Source organism: Leucoraja erinacea, chromosome 7 (assembly GCF_028641065.1).
Source record: "Leucoraja erinacea ecotype New England chromosome 7, Leri_hhj_1, whole genome shotgun sequence".
In the NCBI taxonomy this organism is placed as follows: Eukaryota; Metazoa; Chordata; class Chondrichthyes; order Rajiformes; family Rajidae; genus Leucoraja; species Leucoraja erinaceus.
Window position 1 is genome coordinate 66,333,722 of NC_073383.1, and position 26,347 is coordinate 66,360,068.

Sequence of the window (26,347 nt, forward strand, 5' to 3'; positions counted from 1 at the left end):
CCCTTACACAGTAGATTGCACCCTTGCTGTACATTACATCTTGTGCAATAGCAAATTCAAACCCAGGGAATGACATCCAGAATGTGCGTGAATATTTTGATCCGCAAGTTCAAACCGAGATCCTTGGCATCTGTCAACAAAGCAGTAAATGTTAAGTTGTTTAATGAACCTTGTCGGTAAATCAGACAGACACCTGGGTTTAAGTCCGACTGAAGTATGGGTTCACTCCCAGTTGCCGTCACCTTTCCTTTACCCCAGAGGTATTTCAAATAAACGTATCATCAGTTTCAAATGCTTATTATTCAGATGACATTTGTAGGAAGAAAATGATTTGTTATCAGGCAAGGCTCGGCCATTTCCTCCCAGTCCACTGCAGGGCAACAACAGGCCTTCATGGTCTGGTGATTATCCATTATTAAAAGGTTAAGAAATACACTGAAAGCATGCAAGCTGCATTGCAGACCCTGCGTCAATAGCAACACATTCTCTCCAATTATCAAACGCAGCCAACCATGCAGATTGAGATGGAGAACAAAGTTTGCGAATACATATTCTGATGAACGTTATCAAATGCAAAGTGGGAGTTGCAATTGGTGATTTTGAAGCTATGTTATTAGAGGGGTTCGTTTTTTCCTTGTGTTATTTTAGCACACTTATGAACATGTTGCCTTAACTTCTCCCTGCACAATTCCATTGTGGGTGTTAATTTATTTATTGCAAATGAGTCATTCAAATAGTGAATACATTTAAATAGTGCTGGAATGTAATGTAAGCATTTCACCTGAAACAACCCGGCCTCTTTCATTCTTTCCTCCTTTAAAAAGCTCTTTACTCTCTCTCTCTGTACAAAAGCTTCTAGTTATTTGCTCCATTACCTCCTTAACTGGCTCAATGTAAATATCCAATAAAGTGCCTAATAAAGGGTCCCGATCTGAAATGTCCTCCAGAGATGTTGCCTGACCCGCTGCATTACTCCAGCGCTTTGTGTCTCTTTCAAAGTGCCTTATAGGTACAGTTGATTACAGCGTTGAATAGCTGAGCTCTATCAATCAGCAAGATTAGTAAGATTAAACGAGAACTTACCAGTTTGAAGTTTGATCTGTATTTTATGAGGAGTTACGATGAGGGATTTCGTGAAGAACCCCGCTTCCACGCATGCGTGTCATACTTCAAAGCAGCGGTGTGAGGTCACAGGAACCTATAATGATCTAACATAGTAAGATTATCAAAGAGATACCAGTTTTTGATATGATCATACGAGGGTGGGAGCGGAGGGCACGAAATCCCTCATCGTAACTCCTCATAAAATACAGATCAAACTTCAAACTGGTAAGTTCTCGTTTAATCTTACTATTTTACTTCGGAGTCACGTGAGTGACTTCGTGAAGATTTCAAAGCTCTGTGACCTCATGCCATGGAACGAGTCCATGCTTCACAACTGCCTTGGGTATTGGGAGAGAGCATCATTAGTAGTTTTAAAACACAATTATACAAAGAGTTGTGTGGTATAACGAAAAAATATAACACTTTTTAAAATTTTGAGAATCATAACCCTGTAACCTATCGGGCAAATTATTTTGTTGAACCTAAAATGTTTTCTTAATACAATGATGGCTCCAAATAAACTGGTTTATTATACAACCTGTGGAAAAACCCTTTTTTTAAATGACCCTCCTGCCATTCTGGGGATTTGGTCTGTGGGTACCTGTACAATATTGCTGCGGATGTTGCTGCAGTCCTGGTGGAATGAGAGTTGGAACATCAGTGTCTATTCCTGCCATTTTGAGCCACCTTGATATAGTTTGAGTCGTGACCCTATCATGCAGTTTCTTGTAAGAGATAAACAACTCCATACTCTGACCTCGAATGTTCCGAGTATATGCTATGTATTGTTAGATGTGTCTTGTTATACACAGTCGTTTGCCATATGGGTGTACCATAAAATCAAACCCTAGACCCGAGGAACCCGATCTGTTTTCTTTTATTAAATCCTGTATGACAACACCAGTTTCTCGGTGAGATGATCAGGGAGTCCAGGCTCTGTTTGCTTAATGGCTGGACTTGTTGTGCGGTAAATAACACGATGAGCATAACCATCTTCCTGGTCTGTTACTGAGGTGACAACGCTGTTATGAGCTACAAGCTCCTCAGCATGTTGAGAAAACGACACCCACGTCCCAGATTTCGGAGTACCTGGTTTGCTTACCAGGGGTGCGCTCCCACCGCGTGCTGTTCCGATCCTTGTGATAGGTAATTGGAGAGTGCACTTGTGGCACTATTAATGGCACTGTAGCTCCATCGATTATCCTAATGGAGGCTTGTTAAAATCCCAATACGGCCAGAATGTTTTTGGCCGAGATTGTTGTCCAAGCAGTATATGCCCCATTTCTTGATGTGTCCAAGGTACTGCTTCCGTGTTGACAGTCTTAGTGCAGATGAGATGAGATTCATCGTCCTGTCTGACAGTATAGTGGGTCTGTTAGACTCTACAAATCAATAAATCCATAGTGTTATGGCATGGAGTCTCCAGTCACTGGATAAATCAACAATTTTTTGGCAATGTTCATAGGGAACATGGTTCTAACACCATCCCCTGTAAGACTGAAAACCATGATTGAGAAGGTCAGTCGGGTACTCTGAAAATTCCAGATGCCGAGTGTGGTTGAATTTACCCTAGTACCCCATTGATGGGTCCGAACGGGGGAAAACCTCACCCTATGGCTTATTTACATAACAATGCCAAGCTGGTTTACGAATTTTAGTACATAATATTGGGGCTAATGATTGCCCCTTTTGTAAGCTCTATATTGCCAAAGTTCCTCTATTGAGTCAATGCCTGCCATATAGAAACCCGCAACTGACACCAAGTCTTTATCAATAATAAGAGCATCCATCTTAAAATGAATATCTAGAACAAATGTGTTTAGGGTTAAATCAATGATAATCCTGCAACCCTACTCTATTTTATTTTAATAAATATGTTCAATCCAATCTTTCGTGTACAAATCTTGTAGCACCATGTGGGTTTTAGATTGTTTGGTTTATGTAAGGACAAAATGCCCTTCTGGTGTATGATGTACTGTGGCTATTGGGATGAGAAAAACCCTATCAGATAACCCTGAATACTGCTGAGATTATATGAATCTGTAGTGATTATATACCATACATAACTGTAGTGTTGCAACCTCCCCTACCCTCGTAGGTCCCTATTTTAACAGAAGAAAATAAGGTTCTGGTTTAATATTTCTTGTTCGGGGTTGTGTGGGAGGTTTAGGCTTCCGCATCTTCCAGGGTGGCCGCCCTGGCCATACCCTAAAACGGATCCTGCAGGTTATATTGATTTCTGACACTGCTACTGGTATGAGCCACATTTTTTATGGCCTTGCCTGTGGCTGGTATCATGCTCCAAAATAGGCCCTTGCGCTGGCCTTAATGAGCCCCAGTGTCTTGGCTTAGTCCACACACAGTTCTTTGTTTGCAAATGGTAGCATTTTTGGGGTCCTAGTGCTGGCTGAATGGCCGCCTTCCACTTGTAGTTCAGGTCATATTGCATATTATTAAACAGATCTAGTGCGTCTTGATGGTCTTTGGTTACCTACGTTTAGTCCAGGGTGCGGGTGTATGCTATGATGCCTTCCGTCAATCCCTTGAAGGTTCTCTGGATCTTGAGGTCCTGGTTCCTGATGTTCGTCCATATGCTGCCAAATGCATTGGTTTACACTGGGCACCTGTAATGCCTCACCGTTGCCAGGTGGCAGATGTCTGGCCAGTGTTTGTAAATTTTTTCCCCTTGTTGGCGTATGTGGCCAGACATATAGTAATACTATTGCCATCCTGGATCCAAGTCTACCCATGTTTGACTTGGCTAAAGTAATCAGCCACCATGTCCAGCAGAGTCCCTGCTGTGTTAGGATCATGGGACGCTGTATTACCAGGCTCTGGCCCATCAGGGTCCTGCCTACTCTTTTTTATAGAGTTAGAGATCTCTAGGGTCCCGCACGGGGTACCCCTGTGGGGCTTAACTGCTGCCCACTTGTCTTTTGTTCTGCGGACCCCTCTTGCAAGTCAACCCAGAACTGACCCACAGTGCTCCCCTCTGATGGGGTAGAAGCATTGTGCAGCCCTCAAAGAGGTACTGCTGTGGTTTTATCACGTTGGAGCAAGGCTCCATACACCGCTTCTTCCCGCTCCAGCCCTCTCGGGCGCTGGTTGCCGGTGGTTTTATGCAAAGTCGGACCCTTCTGAGTCCACTACCTTGTTTAATTTGTGTCTAGCCTACCGCTCGGTCACATGGATCTGGCCGGTGCGGGGCCGACATCAGGCACAGCTGATCCCACTACGGTTGATCCAAGTGCCGCTGGCTGCTGCTGGCTGCCCGCTGTTCCATGGTCCTCCTTCTCCAGTTTTGTCCTTCCTTCCGTGAAGTGGATATGGCCGGTGAGGGGGATAACTGGCACAGCTGCTTCCATCTATTCCTTTAACCTGGCTTCAACGCTCTCAGCACTCCTGGCTGCTCCTTTATCTTAGACCCCTGGGACCGACCCCCGTACTGACGGTACTGGTCCCTAGTGGTCGTTGCAGCCGGCCAACCCCACTCTAATGCCCTCAATTCTGGGCACTCCTACTTATATGGTCCTTAGCTAAGGGACATATAAGACATTAAAACTGATGATAACAGCTACTATAGTTTTTATTTAATATATATGGTCCGTAGATAAGGGGTGTATCAGATATTAAACTGATAAGAACAGATACTACACTTGATCTTAGCCAAAAAGCCGAGAAGCAATTATTGTAACTAAAACCCCGATGGGACTGACCCTGGTACTCACATACTGGTCCCTTGTAGTAGATTGCAGCCAGTCAACTGCAAAGTCCTTTGCTGTCGAGAAATGAACTTTCTCACCATGCTGGAGCGAAGTTGGGCACAGGTGTTTTTCCCTCTCCGGGAATCGATGTGCCCATGCTGCTCCTGCCGTTGCCAGCTCCTCACGAAGTGCCAGCTGCCACTGCTGCTGCCTGTGCTGCTGCCGCTGTCTGTGCTCCTGCAGCTGTTAGTGCTGCTGCAGCTGCCGGTGCTCCTGCAGCTGCCGGCTCCCACTGCTGCTGCCGCTGCCGCTGCTGCTGCCGCTGCCGCTCCTCCGTGGTTCTCCCGCCGGCCTTACATGGACCTGGTCCATGTCTGCACCTAGAAGGTAAGTTGAAGGAAACGCAGGGTCTCTTACCTGCTGTTCCCGACTTTCCTTCTCCCGCCGGTGACCGTCGTTCCCTGTGTCGGGTTCGAGCCGCTTGGACCGACCCCGGTGTTCACGGGCCTGGTCCTTCGCGGCAGTTCCGCAGCCGGTAACCCCGGCTGTTCCTATGGATCCCCTGGACCCTGGGCCTTACCTTGTGAAGAAGGTTTTCAGCCCGAACGTCCCGTTCCGACTCCATCAGTGCCGCTGCACTCGCTGAGTGTTCCGAGCCCCTCGCTGGTCCGAGCTGTCTGTCCCGCAGCCTCTGCGCTGGCTGCTACCGACTGCTCCCAAGCCAGTCTCGTTTGAGACTGGCATAGGGACCTTTTTTACTTTGCTTTCCGCCCGGCCGAGAGGTGAATTTTGCCGGTGCGGGAGCAAAGTCGGGCTCAGGTTGTTCCCCTCCAGGGAAACTCGTGCTGTTGCTGCTGCTGGCTGCTCGCCTTCCACAGGTCTCCCCGCCGGCTTTCCGCAGCCACCTAAAAGTAAGTAGTAAAAAAGGAACGCAGAGTCTCTTACCTGCTGTTCCCGACTTTCAAATTCTCCCGCTTGGGGAACGCCGTTCCCCCCTGTGTGACTCGTTGCAATGCGTGTAGCGATATGACACGCATGCGTGGAAGCGGGGTTCTTCACGAAGTCACTCACGTGACTCCGAAGTAAAATCAGGTTTGCAATGCTGTGGTCGTTCTTCTTCAAGAGACAAGATTTTAAGAGAAGTTGTGGTTGCATGTTTATCAACTCCTCTCTGGTAACAGGATGACAATAGGAAAATAGACAAGACTTTACACAACAGAGGGACATGTTAAACATGTTAATCTCAGTCAAGCAGCATAGAAACAGCCCCTACAGCCCATCACGTTCATGTCAACCATCAATCAGGTATATATACAAATTCATTTAGCAGCAATTGGTCTGTATCGATTTAAGCACTTGTGTAGATATTTATTAAATATTCTTAGAGTACTTGATTCTCAGGCAGTCTCTTCTGGATTCTTACGCCCCTGTCCCACTTAGGCGATTTTTAAGGTGACTACAGGCGACTAGGCTGTCACCACATGGTCGCCGGGGTGTCGCCTGTATGGTCGTGAGTAGCCTCCTCAGTCGCCCAAATAATCGTTGGGTTATTCTGGTCGCTGCTGGATTTTGAAATGTTCAAAACTTTTCGGTGACAGTCAGCGACAGTTGACTTGTTTGAGGTTGTCGCCAGGATGACGTAGGTTTTCGCCGGTGCTGACTTTGGTGAATTCCATTGGCAACTACCTACATCGACCTATGTCAACCAGCGACAGGTACCGGCAACTGAATTGTCTTAAGTTGTCTTCAATTGTCGCCAACATGGTGGTACCTTGTCGTAGCTTTGCATGGGTGGAAGGAGGTTGTCGTAGGTATGGTCGTCGGTGGACATCCGAATGGGTCGCCGGTTGTCGGTAGGTTGCCGTAGCTTGACATCGACTAGGTGGTAAGTTGTTGTAGACATTGTCGTAGGGGTGTCCAGTATCTGTTTTTTCAGCGACCTGCTACGACTATGACAGTCGCCGGCAGTTGCCGGGAAAAATCGCCTAAGTGGGACAGGCCCATTACCATTTCCTCTGAAAAAGTTCTCAACCTCTCAGCTTAAATATCTTTGCAAAGGGGGTGAAGTTTTGTTCTATCTATCCTATCTGTGCCCTTCATATTTTTGTATACAAAGAGATTTTGCATAGACTCTTCATATTACATGGATATTTTACGGAAACTTTCCTGTGTCAGTTTGCATCGAAGATTTTTTTTTAAAGTCTCTATGGAACTTACCATTGATTCTGCTGTGACAGTATTGATATGGTATTTGGGTTCCATTCAGATTCAGCTGAAACTAGTGAACCATGAGGTTGAGAAGTCCCACAGGATATTTCAATATCCTAGAATTATGAATGCAGGATAGTCTTCAGAATTCTTATTAATGTTTGTTATCCAGACAAAAAGTTGGAGTAACTCAACGGGTCAGGCAGCATATGTGGAGAAAATAAATAGGTGACTCTTTGGGTCGAGAACCTTCTTCAGACTGAGAGTAAGGGGAAAAGGAATGAAAGATACAGACAGTACTTAGGAGATATTTATTCCGACTTTAGACCAGACCTGGATATTTTCTGCTGAAAATGTGGACAGTTAACACTTGAATATTTCTTCCCTCTCTCCCATAACACTCACTTGAAGAGGTGCTATCAAGAGGATCAATGGTACCCATGTACTGTACTTCCATTGCAACACTACTAATTATAATATGAACTATTTTACATTTCTCTTCTGATGAGCTCTGGTTTAATTATATATGAGCAATTTACCACATTACTAAATATTTGTGCACAGGGAATATCCTTGCCTACTATATACTGTACACATTAGAGTAAAATAAGCGCAGTTGCTTATAATAATGAATTATCATTAGCACAGTAATGGCTATGCACAGCTATGAAAATATTTTCTTTCGGCACAAGAAGCTAATTCGTGTCATCTACAACTTGCTTCAGCTGTTACAAATAAATATTGGCCACTATTCCAGTGTTTATGTTTATGTAGTATTAAATAGAATGACAAATTAATAGGATAGATGGATAGGACAGGTTTGAAGGGACATGGACCAAACGCAGGCAGGTGGGACTAGTGTAGCTGGGACGTGTTGGCCGGTGTGGTCAAGTTGGGCAGAAGGGCCTGTTTCCACACTCTACCACTCGAAATAGAGTTTTAATAATAGTAGATTTTCTTATTCAGCCCATTTGGTAAATTTCCTAACGCAAAAATAGATAATGCAAGAAGTGTTTATAGCAAAAGAACAAAACTCGACAGGTCAGGCAGCATCGAGAACAAAAGGAACAAAATCAATCCAACAGAAGATGTTGAAACTACTCAGCAGATCAGGCAGCATCGATCACAAAAGAAACAAAATTATTGTTTAATCACTGAGGCATTTTGTTGTGAATTTAGTTCTTGGATGTGGGTGTTACTGGCAAATCCAACAATTATTGTTTAGACGAGTGATTGTATGAAAGATACAGCACGGGAACAGGCCCTTCAGCCCACCAAGTGCATGCTGATCAGCGATAACCCCGTTCAAAAAGGTTCTATGCTATCACACTTCTGCATCCACACTCGGGGCAATTCACAGAGGCCAATGAACCTATAAACCTGCACGTCTTTGGTATGTGGGAGGAAGCAGGAGGAAACCCACGTGGTCACAGGGAGAACGTGCTCAATCCACACAGACAGCACCCGGTGTCAGAATTGAACCCGGGTCTCTGCCATGGTGAGATAGCAGTTCAACCAACTTGGCCGCACAGAGGGCAAAAGTGAACCTCTTTGGCAATCTGAAGATAAATAATCCCAACTGGTTGTATGATTCTCTTCCCTGAAGGGGTGTCAATGAAGCAGATGCATTTAGAAACATAGAAACATAGAAATTAGGTGCAGGAGTAGGCCATTCGGCCCTTCGAGCCTGCACCGCCATTCAATATGATCATGGCTGATCATCCAACTCAGTATCCCGTACCTGCCTTCTCTCCATACCCTCTGATCCCCTTAGCCACAAGGGCCACATCTAACTCCCTCTTAAATATAGCCAATGAACTGGCCTCGACTACCCTCTGTGGCAGAGAGTTCCAGAGATTCACCACTCTCTGTGTGAAAAAAGTTCTTCTCATTTTTAACAGCATTAATGTTCACCATGAATTATATTTCAAACATTATTCAATCACAGTGATATGTCCTAGTTGCTCTGGTGGGATTCAAATTCACAAATCTATTTGTGTAGGAAGGAACTGTAGATCCTGGTTCAAACCGAAGATAGACACAAAATGCTGGAGTAACTCAGTGGGACAGGCAGCATCTCTGGAGAGAAGGAATGGGTGACATTTCGGGTCGAGACACTTCTTCAGACACGTTTCGGGTCGAGACCCTTGTTCAGACATATCCAGTGATTCAGGTTGGCACAGGTCAGCACAGTGCTACAGATTGGAGAGCTGCTGCCTCACAGTGCCAGAGACCCAGCTTTGATACTGACCTCGGGCAGTGTCTGTGTGGAGTTTGCACGTTCTTCCTGTGACCTTGTGGGTTTACTCCAGATGCTCCTGATTCATCCCACATCCCAAAATGTGTGGGTTTGTTGGTTAATTAGCCTCTATAAACATCTACCATGTAGGGAGGGGTTGAGGATGTGGGGAACATAGGACCAGTGAAAATGAATGATTGATGGTTTGTTCGTATGGACTCAGTGAGTTGAAGGACCTGTTTCCATGCTGTATCTCTAAACTAAACATGCCACTAAATAGCTGCATGGTACCAGGTGAAGCCCATTCAACTTATTCAATTAGATTTGAAATGATTTCCAGCCAACCTTCATTTTGCTAACATTATTCCATGTCCTTCAATGACCTTGAATTGAGCTTCCATTGTAAGACTAGATGTTCATAGGACTCTTATTTATCTCAGCTTAGGTTTAAACATGCAAGTTCTAGTTTGGTTCAGTTTAGTTTAGAAAGCGCGGGAACAGGTACTTCAACCTATTGAGTCCACACTGACCAGCAATCAGTCATTTTCACTGGTCCTATGTTAGCCCACTTCCTCAACCCGTCACTGCACTATCTTACACATACCGGGGACATTTATACCACACCAATTAACCTACAAAACTGTAGGTTTTTGGAGTGTGGGAGGAAAGTGAAAATCTTGGAGAGAAATCCATGCAGATCACGGGGAGAATGTACAAACTCCGTACAGAATGCAACCATAGTCAGGATCGAACCGGGTCGGTAAGGCAGCAACTCTACTGCTGCACAACCGTGCCACCCTGTGGACGTAGGATTTACATTCCTCTCTGCCTCGTATTGGTGACCAACATTCAACGTGTTAGTGTTCCACAAAGAGGTGTATCAAAGGGGAACATAAACTGAATATTATTATTGTTAGTGAAATCCACTTGAAAAAGAAAAAAGTAGAAAAAATGTCATCCTACAAACAGAATAGCTGGGGAACTACTGTTGTCAACAGCAGCCATTACACCACTCAATGTTGCATCCGTCTACAGGGCTCGAGACACAGCTAAATTAAACTAATTGGGATAACTACAGTTTCATGAGTATTATCTGTTTTTTTTTTTAATTAGCAATAAGAGACAGTTGATTTCTGTGATTTTGCTTTGACAGTAAAAAAAAAACAGGACAATTTAAACATTTTTACATCGATTTTGGAAAGAAGTAGAATTTCCTGAGAATGGCTTTCTACCTCCCATGCTTAATGTTGGATTCTTAAATATCCTTCTGACACAGCTGTTTGGATTGTAGAAACATAGCTGAAGGAAGGGGCCCTAGATTCTTCTGACAATTCTAATAAACAAGTCTATTCCAATGTATATCACACTTTAAACATTTGCCCTGATGGAGTTAAAGCAAACAAAAGGAACATGTTTTTGCTACATAATCTCCTCAAATCCCAAGGCATTGATTTAAATCCTAGCCCGGTAATAAAAATGCAGATTTACTTCTATTTATAAGACTGGGACCTCACAGTCCACGATTGTAAATGCAAAACATTAACAGCAGGCCCTTAATCATGTGCAGAGGGGCAGGATGTGGGTGTTACAGTCTTAATTCCTCACACTCTGCTGCACTCTATCTGTCTGGAATGCTTCTCAACTCAGCATATCTGGGACTGGTTGGTAGAAAATTAACTGCAGCCCTCTCCCATTCGGTCAGGGCATATCATGGTCAATTGGAAATATTAACAAGAGCAGTCACGATGGCGCAGCGGTAGAGTTGCTACCTTACAGCGCCAGAGAACCCAGATTCGATCCTGACTATGGGTGCTTGTCTGCACGGAGTTTGTACGTTCTCCCCGTGACCTGCGTGGGTTTTCTCCGGGATCACAGGTTTCCTCCCACATTCCAAAGATGTACAGGTTTGAAGGTTAATTGCTTTTGATAAAATTGTACATTTTCCCTAGTGTGTGTAGGATAGTGTTAGAGTTCGGGGATCGTTGGTCAGCGCGGACTTGCTAGGCCGAAGAGTCTGTTTCCGCGCTGTATCCCTAAACTAAAATTAGCAAGAGAAGTCAGGGGACTCCAGTTGGCCTGAGTCTGTCAGGGCCACGAATGGAATAAATTTACCAGCACTTCGGCTCTTATTTGTTACCTAATGACTTGCGTTGCAGAATGCATGCGCAGGCTTCAGGTGAGCATACAACACGATTTGCCTATGATTTATTCCAGAGTGAAATTGCCTGCTGACGCTATGAGAATCTGAGCGCACAGCCTCTGTTTACGCAATAAAAGGACATCCCTTTTGAATGGAGATGAGGAAAAATGTATTCAGCCAGAGGGTGATGCATCTGTGGAATTCATTGCCACAGATGGATATGGAAGCCAAGTCATTGGGCATTTTTAAAGCGGAGATTTATAGGTTCTCGATTAGTAAGGGCATTAAAGGTTACGGGGCAAAGGAAGGGGAATGGGGTTGAGAGGGAAATAATAGATCAGTCATGATGGCGGAACAGACTCAATGGACTGAATGGCCTAATTCTGCTCCTATGTTGTAAAACCTAGAAAATATGTGCAGGAGTAAGCCATTCGGCCCTTCGAGCCAGCATCGCCATTCAATATGATCATGGCTGATCATCCAAAATCCGTACCCCGTTCCTGCTTGCTCCCCATATCCCTTGATTCCATGAGCTCTAAGAGCTATATCTAACTGTCTTAAAAACATCCAGTGAATTGGCCTCCACTGCCTTCTGTGGCAGAGAATTCCACAGATTCACAACTCTCTGAGTGAAAAAGTTTTTCCTCCTCAATCCCAAATGGCCAACCCTTTATTCTTAAACTGACATGGTCTGACAGCCAACTAAACAGGGTGTTTATGCAAGGAAATGTAGGAAAGGCAGCAGAGGAAAATCATGGACTCCATTATTTGATAGTGCATTTAGGATGGAGAGAAATGAGATTTAAATATTATTTTGAATATTAATTAAAAATATCCCATAACTTTTAATGTGGATGTGTACATGTTGGTGTTATGCACAGCCTCGGAGAGCTTTGAAGAAGAGGTCTTCCAGATTTACCAAACCATAAATCATTATGATGCAGTCTCTTTTGGCCCATTAAGTCTCTGTCTGCTCACTAAGCTATTCCACTCTTCATCAATTTTGACTGCAATCTATTCGCCTCACAGTCCTATTAATTCCACCTCTCCCACCCACACTCAGATTCTACCACTCTCCCACACACAAAGGGAAATTTATGGCAGCAATTAAGCTATCAAAATGTAGATGGGCTGGTTAGTAAGTTTGCAGATTCCACCAAGATTGTTGGGGTCGCGGACTACGAGGAAGGCTGTCTAAGTATCCAGTGGAATATAGATCAGCTATTGAGATGGGCAGAAAAATAGCAGATGCAGTTCAATCAGAGGAAGTGAAGTGTTGCACTTTGGGAGGTCGAATGTAAGCGGAACGATATACAATTAATGACATGACCCTTAACAGCATCGATGTACAGAGGCATCCAAATCAATAACTGTCGGTAAATGGTGACACAACCAGATTGAGTGGTAATGAAATCATGTGGTTATGCTTGCCTTTATTGGTTGAGGCATTGCGTACAAGAGTCAGGAAGTCATGATGCAGTGTTATAGGGCTTTGGTTAGGCCACATTTGGAGCACAAGCAGTTCTTGTTGTTCCATTACAGGAATGATATGGAGGTTTTGGAAAGGGTGCAGAGGATGTTGAGCAGAATAATTTCTGGATTTGGGGGGTTTTAGCTGATTGTTTTTTTCTGGAATGCCGGAGGTTGTGGGGAGGCCCAATAGAAGTATATAAAATTATGTGAGGCACAGATAGGGGAGACAGTCAGAATGTATACCCTAGGATGGAAATATCAAATAGTAGAAGGCATAGGTTTAAGGTGAAAGCAGCAAAGTTTAAAGGACATGTGTTGGGCAAGTTTTATTTTTTACACTGGGGTTTGTTGGATTTACTTCTAACACACATATACAATAACTAAATTTACAAAAAAAATGCCTCCATGATTAAACCTTAATTTTGTTTATTTTGTGATACTGGCATTTAAGAGACCTTTGGATAGGTACATGAACATACAGGGATATGAATTATGTATGGACAAATAAGCTTTGGTCTTGGCATCTTGTCCTGGACAGACATTGTGGGCCTCTAGGGCTTGTACCTGTGTTGTAATGTCCAAACTCATACTGGGTGAAGTGTACAATTTGCAAACACCCCACATAAAGCTTTGATGTGAGGCATCAACTCTGCAGTGCCTTTGTTTCTGCCAGAACTTAGTTTACTTTAGAGATACAGCAGGGAAACGGGCCCTTCAGCCCACAGGGTCCAAGCTGACCAGCGATCACCGCATATTAACATTATTCTACACACGCTAGTGAATTTTTTTACATTTATCAAGCCAATTTACCTTTATACCTGTACGTCTTTGGAGTGTGGGAGGAAACTGAAGATCTCGGAGGAAACCCACACAGGTCACGGGAAGAACGTACAAACTCCATACAGACAGCAGCCGTAATCAGGATTGAACCCGGGTCTCCACCGCTGTAAGCGCTGTAAGGGAGCAACTCTACTGCTGTGCCACCATGCCGCCTGTAGATCAAACAGTATTGCTGATTTGATCCATGTGGTTTTATTGCTGATGACCTGATGCATAATCCATGTCCAGTTTCCCACACCACCGCCAACTCATGCATGCGGGCAGCCATGTTGTGTTTTAGTTTTAACTTACGATTCGGAGCGTACAGTACATCTCGATGGTCTCTGTATGTATACAAATTAAAGTACTTGTTTTGATATATAATGACTCTGTATCATAAGTACTTTGCACATGGTGTCGGAGGTGGGATATCGGTTTGACTTTGGCTGTTATTTACAAGGCTTTTCATCGTCTCAGACATGGCTGAAGGTTTCAGAAAACCTGACCCACTCCTTTGAGCGACAGTATGATTTGTTAATTGCTGCAACTTCTCATGACACGTCTGCAGTGGTCCGTGCAAGTATGGTCCTTCTGCTCGCAGGCCTTGAAGTTTACAAATGAACACAGCAGTTTGTGTATGCTGGGGAACTAACTCATCAACCTGTCTATAGTGAAACCCCGGCTGAGTTGCCAGATGACCCGCAGTGTCTCAAGAGAAAGTTTTGACAGTTGTGTGACCCTCAAGCTAATCCACTCATCGAACGTGTGAAATTTTTCTCAAGATACCAGAATGATAACAAAATTATTGAATCTTTTGTTTGTGCTATCAAGAAGGCTGCCGGAACTTGCAGATTTTGCGATCTCAAAGACAAATTTTTTAGAGAATTTATTAGGGTTGGTATGTGGTCTTTTAAATGACAAGCTGAGAAGGAAGGTTACACAAAAAAGCTGGAGAAACTCAGCGGGTGCAGCAGCATCTATGGAGCGAAGGAAATAGGCAACGTTTCGGGCCAAAACCCTTCTTCAGAAGGAAGCTTGTCCATGATCCTGCAATAACTCTGGATAGAGCTATCGCAGTCTGTGAGACTCATGAGTTGTCGACTTGTAACGTCCAAATGCTCACACGAGCACAATGTTCCAATGCGGGAGTTGGTTGTATACATTCCAGTGTAGGAGTTGATCGCATTCTAGCTCCATTTCCATGGACAATCTCTCTGAGCTTCAGTTTCAAGTGCAGGCAGATCTGATGTTCGCCTGGAAAACGAGAGGTGAATGTAAAAGATGTGGAAATTTAGGCTCCCAGCTAAGATGGCGGCGGTTGGATTGCTGCGTTGTTTGGTGGTGCTTCACTTCACCTCGTATCTGTGCTCTGCTCTTTACTTCCACATCGGGGAGATGGAGAAAAAATGCTTCATCGAGGAAGCAAAGAGTAGGAGTGGACGGGACCTTTTCAGTACGGCAGGCAGTGGCGAGTGGAGTGCCACAAAGCTCGGTGTTGGGGCCGCAACTGTTTACCATATATATTAATGATTTGGAAGAGGGAATTAGGAGCAACACTTGCAAGTTTGCGGATGACACAAAGCTGGGTGGCAGTGTGAATTGTGAAGAGGATGGTAGGAGGTTGCAAGGTGACCTGGACAGGTTGAGTGAGTGGGCAGATGCGTGGCAGATGCAGTATAATATAGATAAATGTGAGGTTATCCAAGTTGGCGGCAAAAACAAGGGGGCAGATTATTATCTCAATGGGGTTAGGTTAGGTAAGGGGGAGGTGCAGAGAGATCTGGGTGTTCTTGTACACCAGTCACTGAAAGTTGACGTGCAGGTACAGCAGGCAGTGAATAAAGCTAATGGAATGTTGGCCTTCATAACAAGAAGATTTCAGTATAGGAGTAAAGAGGTTCTTCTGCAGTTGTATAGGGCTCTGGTAAGACCACATCTGGAGTATTGTGTACTGTTTTGGTCTCCTAATTTGAGGAAGGACATCCTTGTGATTGAGGCAGTGCAGCGTAGGTTCACAAGATTGATCCCTGGGATGGCGGGACTGTCATATGAAGAAAGATTGAAAAGACCAGGCTTCTATTCACTGGAGTTTAGAAGGAAGTCTTATAGAAAAAATATAAATTTATAAAAGGACTGGACAAGCTAGATGCAGTAAAAATGTTCCCAATGTTGGGCGAGTCCAGAACTAGGGGCCACAGTCTTAGAATAAAGGGGAGGCCATTTAAGACTAAGGTGAGACAAAACGTTTTCACCCATAGAGTTGTGAATTTGTGGAATTCCCTGCCACAGAGGGCAGTGGGGGCCAAATCACTGGATGGATTTAAGAGAGAGTTTGATAGAGCTCTAGGGGCTAGTGGAATCAAGGGATATGGGGATAAGGCAGCCACGGGGATATGGGGATAAGGCAGGGAATGCAAGGGTTACTTGAAATTAGAGAAATTAACTTTCATACCGCTGGCTTGTAAGCTGCCCAAGCGAACTATGAGGTGCTGTTCCTTCAATTCGCGCGCGGTCTCGTACTGACAGTGGATGAAGCACAGGATAGAAAGGTCAGTATGGGAATGGGAAGGGGAGTTAAAAACCGGGAAACCAGTAGATCGCGACTGAGTGTAGGTGTTCAGTAAAACGACCTCCCAACCTGCGCTTGGTCTCGCCAATACATAGGAGTCCACACTGAGAATACTCAGTAGATGAGGTTGGAGTTGTGAACTGTGACTAAATGCAGGTGTGCAGCAGACCATTTAACCACCTTTCACACTTTCACACTTCCTTATCTATCTATTTCCAACTCCCCTGACGTCAGTCTGAAGAAGGGTCTCGACCCGAAATGTCATCCATTCCTTCTCTCCAGGGATGCTGCCTGTCCCGCTGAGTTACTCCGGCATTTTGTGTCTATCTTTGGTTTTATCCAGCATCTGCCGTTCCTTCAAACACAGAACATTTAACTAATCCATTTTTGATTTCTCTATAGGGGGGGAGACCATGTGGCAAATGCTAAATGCTACTTTGGTAGAAATGTGGCCCTGTCTGAAGAAGGGTCCCCACCCAAAATATTGTCTGGCCATTTCCTCCGCAGATGCTGCCTGGCCTGTTGAATTCCTCCAGCACTTCATTTTTTTGTTCAAGATTCCAACATCTGCACTCTCTTGTGTTCTATTTTTAAAAAATAATATTTTGTTCCTCTCTTGCATAAGAAGGAATAACATTTAGAAATGTCATCTCATTATTCAAATTCACTTGTATGCTAAACAGTGCAGCAAGGATTATTATACAGTGCATGGAGATAGGATTTCTAGACCATGGAGAATACCTCAAAGAGCAACTTATCAAGCATCTATAATATTGCCGCTTCATCCTAATGTATCAAATTAATGTGTGTGCTGAAACTGTCCAGCTGGAATCCACATGTATTTCAGTCAGTTGAAACTCGGGAGTCTTGAAATCCATGATCTGTCTCTTCATTTTAGGCAATAATAAGTGACACTACCACTCACAGCCCTTTTTATTTTGCCCTGTGTTTTTCTTGAAATAATTTTGCATCACCATCATAAAAAAAAGCCTTCTCTTGAGATTAGTGAGCAGCCACAGGAATGGGTGTTTCTCACAATTGCTGTCTGGGCATTTGACAGGACATCGGCTTTTACAAGTTAATGGAGATTGGGAGGGAAAATAAAGAGGGAGATGCCACAGAATCACTCAATATCTCCTGAAAATCTGCCAGGTTGCACATCCATTTCTAGTTCAGGCTATTATGTCAGATCTACATCTCATATGTGCAAAGCTTAAGTTTTCATAGAAACATAGAAAATAGGTGCAGGAGGAGGCCATTCGGCCCTTCGAGCCCATTCTGCCCTTCGAGCCATTCATTGTGATCATGGCTGATCGTCCCGTATCAATAACCCGTGCCTGCCTTCTCCCCATATCCCTTGACTCCACTAGCCCCTAGAGCTCACTGTGGTACCTACAAATCTTTGGTACCTACAAATTGAGATATTCTGCAAGGTAATACAGTGGCGTTGTGGTAGAGTTGCTGCCTTATGGAGTCAGAGACCAGGGTTCGATCCTGACTACGGGTGCTGTCTGTCCCGTGCTTAAAGATCTCTGGGAGAACATGGCCAAGTGGGTGTAGACCACGTGACAGGACAAAGCCCAGTGCCTCGGGCCTAGAATGGAGAACATGTTCTCTGAGCCACTATGCTGCGTGTACAGAAGGAATCACCTGAAGAATTGCCTGGGGCTGGTGTGCATGTGCATAAGGCTTCCCGCTGTCTATTTACAGTACATCCAAATCTATAACTGTGGCCAAGTGTAACGCAGACAATAAATCGATGACTGGCAGAAACACATTTATCGATATCATCCACCTATGGGCATACAGATGTATTTGTTAATTGATTTAGGTTTGATATACTCACAGATGTACTATATTGATGGCCAACAGCAGAGGCATTTTCAAAGGCTAGCCGGTATCGGGGGAGGAAGGTGATTTAAAAAAAAAGTCTGGCTGGCTACTGATGAATAGTACATCATCTTTTTCAATAATGGAGTTGGTTGACAAACTGTGGCAGAGAGGCAGGCAGAACAGTAAACAAATTCAGCCGACTAGTCAGTACCACGAGGAACAGCCACTGACGACACTCAATTTCCAATGCTTAAAGCAGGGTGCTGCTTATAATGTGCGTGCTTAAAGATGTGTCCATCTAACCATGGCAGGTCTGCTGCAAATCAATAGATTCACAGGGAAAACAGGGGGCCCTGAAGAAAGCAGCTAATGAGAGCAATTCCCCACTGAATAATCCCTCTCTCACTGCATCTCTGAGGTAAGGATAGAGACTGAAGTGAAGGGAAATAAAACTGTTAATTAGAAAGGAATGGTCAATTCAGATGTGTGGGTTAAATTAAAACTTAATCAATTATCCCTTTAACTAATGAAATATTGTTTTATTTCAATGTACAGCTCATCAGTAAAAATTAAAAATGCCTGCAAGGTGGTAACAGATGTATACTAAGATTACATTAGACATTGCAAAGCTGCGTGCCTGAACTGCTCCCGAGAAACATTAATAATAAATTGCTGCCGAGTCCATTATTGTTGTTGCATAATGCCATGGACTATTCAAATCGGGAAGGAATCAGGTTGAAGGTGATGCGAGTGACAGGCAATTTATTCAAGCTCAGACCTTCAGCAACTTAGATCGCTGTGGATTGTCAGTGGCTCTGTAATTAAAAAGGGAACCTGAATGGAATTGAGATGTGGGTAATATTGCGCAAGGAGTGCATGTTTATTATGAGATTTGTGAGGTCGTGCGAGGGAATGATCAAATCTTCACCAGTTTCCCTGCTAAACTGAATTATTTGTCCTGTGCTCAGAGAGCTCATTTTCCTCGTGGCTGAATTCAGGGAGAAATGTACCACATTCCTGCCTGGTGCAGTGGGATCACACAGTTAACCCAGCCTGATGCTGGAATGCTGGCTGATTCAATATTTTTGTTTCATCAACGCAGAGCAGTAGTTTGCACAGTTTTCTGTTTTAAGCCGTTGAGAAGCCAAGTTACATAACTCTGTGAAGGCCGGGGAATTCTACTTAACTGTCAATCAGTTTACAATGGGATAAAATTTGTATTCTGTGGCATTTATTAAACACATGAAGTAGCAATCTATGAACATTCAACTCCAATATCTTGGTTTATTTGTATTTTTATGTTTATAATATTGGTTTATATTATTTTTTTTAATTCTTAAAAATTGAACTCGGCCTGCAAATGTTATTTGACTTGTGATGTCTGTTTCGGCTTGATCATGAATCTCAGCCAATGCAATTCCCCCTGCTGGGTTCCTGTTCCCCATCTCAGTCTCAGTCCAGGCAACAGCATGGTGGTGCAGCACGGTGGCTCAGTAAGGCGGCGCAGCATGGTGGCGCAGCGGCAGAGTTGCTGCCTTACAACACCGGGAACCCAGGTTCGATCCTGACCATGGGTGCAGTCTGCATGGAGTTTGTACGTTCTCCCTGTGATCTGCTTGGGTTTTCCACAAGATCTTTGGTTTCCTCCCAACCTCCAAAGACGTATAGGTTTGTAGGTTAATTGGCCTGGTATAAATGTAAATTGCCCCTAGTGAGTGTAGGATAAGTGTTAATGTGTGGTGATCGCTGTTCGGCGTTGACTCGGTGGACCGAAGGTCCTGTTTCCGCGTTGTATCTCTAAACTAAACTAAACTTACGACTTGAGCAAAACACAAAGTGCTGGAGGAACTCAGCAGCAATGTGGAGGGAATGGCTAGATGATGTTTCAGGAATATTTTATGAAATATTAAATGTCTAAAAACGGCCTGAAACGTCACATTATCCATGTTCTCAAGAGATGCTCCCTAACTCACCAAGTTACTCCTGCACTTTGTCTTTATATAAAAAAAACAACATCTATAGTTCTTTGTGTCTATATTAAATCGCTTTCTTTGTAGATGCTTCCTGATCTTCGAGGATCCTCCAGTGCTTCTACTCAGCGGCTGTGGAAAGCATCTTGTCCGGAAGTATTACAATCTGGTTTGGGAATTGCTCTGCCCAGGACAAGAAGGCTCTGCAGAGAGTAGTGCGTTCGGCCGAACGCACTATGGGAACTTCACTCGCCCCCCTGCAGGAATTATACATCAGGAGGTGCAACTCCAGAGCCAATAAAATCATGGGAGACCCCTTCCACCCCTGCAACGGACTGTTCCAGCTGCTACGGTCAGGCAAACGCCTCCGTTGCCATGCTGTGAGAACAGAGAGGTCGAGAAGGAGTTTCTTCCCAGAGGCCATTCGGACTGTAAACTCCAATCTCACCAGGGACTAACTTTACTGTACCACTCTACTGGGTTTTTTTAAATTGCTGTTTTTCCCCTTTTTCCTTCCGCCCACAATATTTAATATGGAAAAGAATGTGTGATACTGTTATATTCTGTTTGGAGTTTGTTTGGTTGTTTGTTTGTCTTTTTGCACAAAGTCCGCGAGCATTGCCACTTTTCATTTCACTGCACATCTCGTATGTGTATGTGACGAATAAACTTGACTTGACTTGACTTGACTTGATCTACTGAGTATTTCCATCACTATATATTTCTCTCACATAATCATTCACATACATATAATTACAGCTGTATTACATGTAGATTTAGAAGATGTATTATATTGAAATCATTACAATTTTACCCAGGTATAACAAATAATTCTTCACAGTTCATAGTAGTGAAGGGCTATATTTCTCTGCTACAATGAGATGTTATGATATAACAGCAACAACAGCATTTCCTTTTACCTTAATAGGTTGCGATATGCAATGTACACCCACGGCAGTTCATAAATCACAAATATGGATGTGACAATATTTAGAAATTAAATACCGATTGCAACATTTGTTTCCCTCACTGAGAGAGAGAATATGAAGTATACGAATACTTCGTGTTCACATGGCCAATAATTGTATCATCTGCAAAATGATTAACCTTGCCTGTCTAAGTGAGGGTTTATATTGTTTTGTTTACGTTACAAGGGAACTGAAGATAGAGTTTGAGTCGAGAAGTTTGGAATCAGGAATGTAACAAATCCGATTTAAATATTTTCATCCTCTTGTTTAGTGCCTCAAATGTGACTGCAAGTAAAATTGTTATTACAGATACACGTAAATCCCCTTCCCATGTTTTAGGTGTGGGCTTTAGCGATGATGCGGAAATATTGATTTATCTTCACAAAAACAAGCAGGTGTTCAAAGCCACCTTGAAGAATTCAATGATGCATTATTGTCACATGTACCCAAGTACAGTGAAATGTTTTGCTTTGCATACAACCTGGTAAAATAATGCATCAGATTCCAGGAATGAGTGGGTTAGCGTATGATGAGTGTTTGACAGCACTGAGCCTCTACTCGCTGGAGTTTGAAGGTTGAGGGGGGAACCTCATTGAAACTTACAGAATAATGACAGGCATAGATAGAGTGGATGTGGAAAGGATGTTTACACTGGTGGGGGAGTCTAGGACCGGAGGTCACGGCCTCAGAATTAAAGAGTGCTCTTTTAACAAGTAGGTGAGGAGGAACTTCTTTAGTCAGAGGGTAGTTAATCTGTGGAACTCATTGCCCACAGACGACTGTGGAGCCAAGTCAGTGGATATTGTTAAGGCAGAGATAGACAAGTTCTTGATTAGAACGGGTGTCAATGGTTGTGGGGAGAAGGCAGGAAAATGGGATTAGGTAGCGGAGATCAGCCATGATTGAATGGCAGAGTAGACTCGATGGGCCGAATGGCCTAACTTTACTCTTAGAAGTTGTGAACCTCAACTAAGCAGTACACAATTGTCACCATGTTTTGGCCCATGACTACTCAAAGAGGAGAAGGAAGACCTAAGGAAGACCTGGAAGGTTACTGAGAACCTGTATCCTTACAGCTGGGAGGAGTTGGAAGCCCAGTGTAAATGGTAGAAGGACACATGACCACACAAATTACCCACACTCTCACTCCATGAAAGACCATGAAATGTCAGTGGATATTTTTAGGGGAGAGACAGATAGATTCTTGATTAGTATGGGTCATGGGGCGAAGGCAGGAGAATGGGGTTATGAGGAAGAGATAGATCAGCCATGATTGAATGGCGGAGTAGACTTGATGGGCTGAATGGGCTAATTCTACTCCAGTCCCTTATGACCTCCCTTTGCCATTTTCTGAAAGAGGCCGCAGTTCCTACATTGGTCTTATCATCCATCTTAGAACTCCCAAAATCCAGAATGGAAGCAAATCATCCTCAATTCATAGGGTCTGCTTAAGAGAAAACGTCCCCATGTGTATTAGTGTGCATGTGTGTTGCATTAAGAAAGCAATTTTACTCCTTTTTCTGGTAAAGTACCGGGGCTCATTTTCACAAATTAATACAGCCCACCTGTCTGAAAGCTGTGTGAGGCAATGTTTATGTAAGGGAGATTTTTTTATATGTGTTACACGACCATGTTTTAAGTGTTTCAATGGGCTTTTCATTCAGAGTAATTTTTAAGTATGAATTGCGTGCAGATTCCTACATTTTTCTGTATAAAGAGGATCTTATTTTTTTCTAAATAGCAAACTTCTGGAGATATTCTTGCTTGAGGTTGGAGGTTGAGTATGGGAAATCTAGATGCAGGCATTTAAAGTCAAACTCTGCCAAAATCTGGGACACGGGGCCTCATTAAAATATGTAAGTTATGCTTTCACCTCTCAGGGGTAGGTTTGCTATTTGTCCTCAGTCTATATCAATGGTGCAATGGAGTTAAAATGGGCTCCATTGTTGGATTATCAAAATCTATATCAATAGTTTAGTTTAGTTTAGAGATACAGCGCCGAAACATGCCCTCCGGCCCACCCAGTCTGTTCCAACCAGCAATCCCCATACACTAGCGCGAGGGACAATTTTTACCAAAGCCAATTAACCTACAAACCTGTATGTCTTTGGAGTATGGGAGGAAAATGGAGCATCCAGAGAAATCCCACGTGGTCACAGGGAGAACGTATAAACTACATACAGACAGCACTCATAGTCAGTGTTGAACCCGGGTCTCTGGTGCTGTAAGGCAGCAACTCAACCGCTGCGCCACTGTGCTGCCCTCTGGGGAGTGCAAGAGGTTTTGGAGTGTTCTAAAATGATCCCATTATACAATGAAGCTCCTCTCATCATGCATTCATGTGCCACATATAATATTTCGAAAGATGAATGCAGCAGTCAAATTCTCTATGTACTGGTTTGTTTATATCTGGGAGTCCACATCTCTGAAGATATGACATGGACATCACACGCCGCAGCACTCGTGAGTAAGGCAAGGCAGCGCCTTTACCACCTCAGGCAATTGAGGAAATTCAGAGTGTCTCCGAGGATCCTCCAGTGCTTCTACTCAGCGGCTGTGGAAAGCATCTTGTCCGGAAATATTACCATCTGGTTTGGGAATTGCTCCGCCCAGGACAAGAAGGCCCTGCAGAGAGTAGTGCGTTCGGCCGAACGCACTATGGGAACTTCACTCGCCCCCCCTGCAGGAACTATACATCAGGAGGTGCAACTCCAGAGCCAATAAAATCATGGGAGACCCCTTGCACCCCTGCAACGGACTGTTCCAGCTGCTACGGTCATGCAAATGCCTCCGTCGCCATGCTGTGAGAACGGAGAGGTTGAGAAGGAGTTTCTTCCCAGAGGCCATTAGGACTGTGAACTGCAATCTCACCAGGGACTAACTTTTACTGTACCACTCTACTGCTTTTTTAAAAAAATTGCTGTTTTTTCTCCTTTTTCGGGATGATACAATCTGCCCAACGCACGCACGCACGCACACACGATAGGTTAAATGCAGGCAGGTGGGACTAGTGTAAATAGGGGATCTTAGTCAGCAGTAAGTTGAGCTCAAGAGCCTGTATCCATGCTGTATAACTTTGACACATACACACAAGCAAACAAACAAATATATTCCATGGCCTTCATAGTGAGAGGATTTGAGTATAGGAGCATGGAGATCCTACTGCAGTTGTACAGTGCCCTGGTGAGACCACCTTGAGTATTGTGTGCACTTTTGGTCTCTTAATTTGAGGAAGGATATTATTGCTATTGAGGGAGTGCAGCGTAGGTTCACCAGCTTAATTTACACGATGGCAGGACTGGCATATAATGAAAGAATGGGTCGACTGGGCTTATATTCACTGGAATTTACATGGATGAGAGGGGAGCTTATAGGAACATATAAAAATCTTAAGAGATTGGACTGGCTAGATGCAGGGAAAGAATTCCTGATGTTGGGGGAGTCCAGAATTAAGAATAAGGGTAGGCCATTTAGGACTGAGATGAGGAAAAAATCTTTTCACTCAGAGAGTCGTGAATCTCTTGAATCTCTGCCACAAATGCAGTGGAGGCCAATTCATTGGATGTTTTCAAGAGAAAGCTAGATTTACCTCTTTGGGCTAATTGGAATCAAAGTGTATGGGGAGAAAGCAGGAACGGGGTCCTGATTTTGGATGATCAGCCCTGATCATATTGAATGGCGGTGCTGGCTCAAAGGGCCGAATGGCCTACTCCTTCACCTATTTTCTATGTGTCTATTAACATACTGGAAAAAAAATGTTTTTAATGGAACAGCACTTGCACCCAACCCTAGCATTTGTTTTAATCCTGGTCTATTAAATTAAACCCAGTTAAACTCCAGAATTGTGAATAACTGCCCCTTAACATCAAGTTGGCATTTGATTGAGTATGGCCATCGAAATGAGTGAGAACTGTCAGTGAGAAGGAGGAACAGTCAGAGGAAACCTTCAGCTCGTTTAAAGTCACAAAGAAAGATGGTTGTGGTGATTGGAAGTCAGTCACCTCAGCCACATGGCATCTCTGCAGGAAATGCATCAGGTTGGTCAGCATTCAGTTTGAATGCATCAGCATTCGGCCCAACCATTTTTCGTTGCTTCATCAATGACTTTCCTTCACTCATCAGGCCAGAATTAGGGATTTCACTGATGATTGTACAATGTTCAGCATCACTCACGACTTCTCAGATAATGAAACAATCCACATCCAAGTTGACAACACCAGCCCCCTGCAGAGAGAAAAAAAAAAACAACAGGCACAATGTCCCAGAAAAACTAGCTGAGCAATCTGATTGATCAGATTTTGTGGCAAATCCTGTTTTGTGACAAAAATAAAATAAAAAGACAGATTTGATTGTTTGGTTTTCTCAGGATCGGGGGCAGTTACAGGCCAAATCAATCCGCTATTAATTTCCTCTCTTGTATTCAATCATATGTCTGGCGGTTATTTTAAGCCCTGATTTCATCCATTTTACCCACTTTCACAGCCTGCATTCTGAGACGTGTGCTTTTGATGTCTGATGCCCATGTTGTGACGTGAAGTGACTGAGCCAAAGGAATCATCTAATCCGTCAGTTTTTCTGATTGTGGAATGATTTTCTGGAAGAGCGTTTCCTTGATGTGATTGTCACATGCGTGAAGCAAGGAGAGGTGGTTACAGTACGTGGCTGAAAAATACCACAACCTAGCGATGCGTTTGATAGAAAAGCTTAGATTCAACTTCGAGCAATCCAGCTGCACCAAAAAGGATGCTTGCTGAGAAGACAGAAGACTCAGGGCCATCAAAATAGAAAAGCTCTTTATTATAAAGTGTAAGGACAAAACTACTCCCACAGGCATATCAAAAAATCAACAACAAAAATCAACTTGCAGATACAGTAATTTACTTCAGAGACACAGCGCGGAAACAGGCCCTTCGGCCCACCGTTTCTGCACCGACCAACGATCCCTGCAAAATAACATTCTACCCTACACACACACTTGGAACAATGTTCACATTTATACCAAGTCAATTAACCTACAAACCTGTTCGTCTTTGGAGAGTGGAAACCGAAGATCTCGGAGAAAATCCATACGGGTCATGGGGAGAATGTAAAACGCCGTACAGTCAAACACCCATAGTCAGGATCGAACCGGGGTCTCTGGCACTGTCAGGCAGCAACTCTACTGCTGCGCCACCGTGGCACCCAGGAAATCAGGAATAAAGCCTGAAAATGTTGGAAATATTCAGCACCCGAGGTCAGAATCTAACTAGTGACGCATCAGTTCTACCAACTTGGCCGTCTGGAAGCCAAAATGGAACCTTACTGGCAATCTGACTATCTC

At 43.8% G+C, this 26,347-nt stretch overlaps 1 pseudogene; it reads right to left on the minus strand.

The window, feature by feature from the left end:
• Positions 1-4,682: 4,682 nt before the first annotated feature.
• Positions 4,683-4,790, minus strand: LOC129699166 (U2 spliceosomal RNA; annotated as a pseudogene).
• Between the last annotated feature and the right edge of the window lie 21,557 nt (positions 4,791-26,347).